General features: G+C 52.4%; 1 pseudogene; it reads left to right on the forward strand.

The window, feature by feature from the left end:
• The first annotated feature begins 1,630 nt into the window (after positions 1-1,630).
• Positions 1,631-2,315, forward strand: LOC116547796 (annotated as a pseudogene).
• Positions 2,316-2,872: the final 557 nt, after the last annotated feature.

Raw genomic sequence — 2,872 nt, forward strand, 5'->3', positions numbered from 1 at the left:
GGGAAGTCAAAGAACCTGTGTGACCTGCTTCACTGCGGTGGCGTGGAACCACACACACACTATCTGTGAGGTGCGCCTGGACTGGGAGTTCCATGCGGACATACAGAGCTTGTTGGATAGAATGAGTTACTCTGCCTTGGCTCACTGAACTTATGAGCTCAGGTGCATTTGGATGCTGCAGGGATTAGAAAGTCACAACTATTTCCCAGGCCTCCTTGTAGTTAGGGTTCCAGATGTGATCGGGGGTGCTAATCGTGTATACTGGTTTCACACTGGAATTCAGAATGGAGCCTATGAAAACGTGAGGCACCGATTTTGCTCGCGGGAATAACGGAGGCAGTGCAGATCTTTGATTAGCAGATCCTGAGCCAACGGCAGCTCTCCCAGGTGTCTCATTTATTACTGCATAACAAGCCACTCCAAAGTGCACTGGCTTAAAATTGTTATTACCTTTTTCTTTTTTTTGAGACAGAGTTCCACTCTGTCACCCAGGCTGGAGTGCAGTGGCACAATCTCGGCTCACTGCAACCTCTGCCTTCCGGGTACAAGCAATTCTGTCTCAGCCTCCCGAATAGCTGGGACTACAGGCGCACACCACCACACCCAGCTAATTTTTGTATTTTCAGTAGAGACAAGGTTTCACCATACTGGTCAGGCTGGTCTCGAATTCTTGAGCTCAAGTGAACCACCCTCCTCGACCTCACAAAGTGCTGGGATTACAGGTGTGAGCCACCTCGCCCAGTCTTTTTTTTTTTTTTTTTAAAGATGGAGTCACAAATACCTGGTGTCCAAGAGGCTCTGTCTGCGGCGTGTCCTGCTGCATCGGCAGGGCTGCGTGTCTAGGAGGCACATGTCAGCAGCAGACCCACTGTACCCCCTCCCTGGAAGGAGAAGCACTGCCGCTCAGTCCAGCTGAGCCGTGACTGCCTGTCCCGCCTCCTGCCTCACGGCACAGCATAAGCCTCCACCGAAAACAGGTCTGCCGTCAGTTTGTCGATCGAACCTCACACTTGGCCCCCAACTGAGCCTTCATGAAGCCTCCCTACCCAGGCCCTGCTTAGGGGAGGATGTGAAAGGCAGCCTTGGGCAGAAGGAAGGGCAGCTGGGAGACAGGAGTGTGGGTCCCGCCAGGGCTCCCTCAGGGCCTTGCCGTGCTACCTGGGACAGACCTCTTCTCCTCTAAAGCTCTTTTCCCATCTCAGTGATGAATGCCTGGGGGACAGAGTGAGACTCCATTTCAAAAAACAGAATTTCAAGATGATGACAGCATATCATTAAACCAAGAATGAGGCCCTTCTGAGCTCTGACTGCACAGGTCACAGGGGTTAACATGGCATCCATGGGGCCCTCAGTCAGCCTAAAAGATCTTGCACCAATGAAGTAGACAAAATTGTCAACTATGTAATAAAGGCATTTTCACTGACAGCATATGTGCTCAGATAAAGGGCAGTCCACACGGCGGCTGATTACCCAGCCTAGAGGGCTTTCTCAATGCTGGGAATGCAAGGACACCTGCTGTGCCAGTGTGTTCTGGGCAGGCAGCAGGCCTCATTCATGACTTAGTTCAATATTACAAACCTCCTCCTTTTGCGAATGGCACCGTGTGGCGGCGAGCGTGCGGAAAGGACTCATGAAGGCCTCGGGCACACTATCGGAGTACACCCCAAAGGCCACACACCGCCCCTCTACTGCGTGGGAATCTTTGTGACTAATCATGTCGCCGCCAAGTCCCGCTTCTGGCACTTCGTATGTCAGTTAAAGAAGATGAAGATGGCCCGGGTGCGGTGACTCACACCTGTAATCCTAGCACTTTGGGATGCCAAGGTGGGTGGATCACCTGAGGTCAGGAGTTCAAGACCAGCCTGGCCATTATGGTGAAACCCCATCTTTGGAAAAAAAAAAAAAAAGATGGAGATGTTTTCAGGGGAGACTGTCTGCTGTGGGCAGGTGTTTGAGAAGTTCCCCCTGCGGGTGAAGTACTTCAGCATCTGGCGGCGCTGTGACTCCTGCCAAAGAACCCACAACATGTACTGGGAATACCGGACCTGACCACCCAGGGTGCTGTCACCCAGTCCTACCGAGACATGGGTGCCCACTCCATCCAGGTCATGAAGGTGGAGGAGATCGAGGCCAGCAAGTGCTGCCGGTCTGCGGTAAGCAGTTCCACAACTCCATGATCAAGTTCCCACTGCCCCACCAGGTCCTGCGCCATCAGCACGAGCCGCGCTTCACCAAAAGGCCTAACAGCTTCTTCTAGGTACATGGCCCTCAGCGGGGTGTGCCCCAGATAAACTCAGGAACACTCTGGTTAAAAACAAACAAAAAATCCTTCAGTAGCCTTACCCAGCCCATGCCCCACCCCCTCCTTCTCAGAGCTGCTGCTCCCCACCATGTGTGGCCCCAGGGGCCATGTTTGTATGCGTTGACTCTTGCCTCTCAAGCTTCCCAGCCATGACTGACTGATCCAGGAATGCCTACATGATCCACACAGGCCCATCATGTCCTTTGTCTGGGGCCTGGGGATCTGCATTCCACCACGGGGTAGGGAGGAGGGCTGGCCCCTGAACTGAGAACAGGTCATCTTGGGAACTATAAAGCAGCTGCTTGTACATTCACCGCTGTTTGCAAAAAGCAGAAAGCTATCCACAGGGATAGAGAAGAATGAGGCAGTGAAGAGGGGCCAGTGCTGAGCTCCAGAAGCCAGCCAGCTTCACAGAGGGCCACACCTGCACCCCCAATCTTATAACACCTGCTTTTTCTTTCCGTGATCCTGAGACAGTTTCTGTTACTTGTAGTCAAATCACCTTACGTAAGGCACTTGAATTATAAAACATCAAAGTTAAGAGAATGCCACAAACCTCCTGAATGTGTT

Source organism: Sapajus apella, unplaced genomic scaffold (assembly GCF_009761245.1).
Source record: "Sapajus apella isolate SASKATOON/1434 unplaced genomic scaffold, GSC_monkey_1.0 scaffold4784, whole genome shotgun sequence".
Lineage (NCBI taxonomy): Eukaryota > Metazoa > Chordata > Mammalia > Primates > Cebidae > Sapajus > Sapajus apella.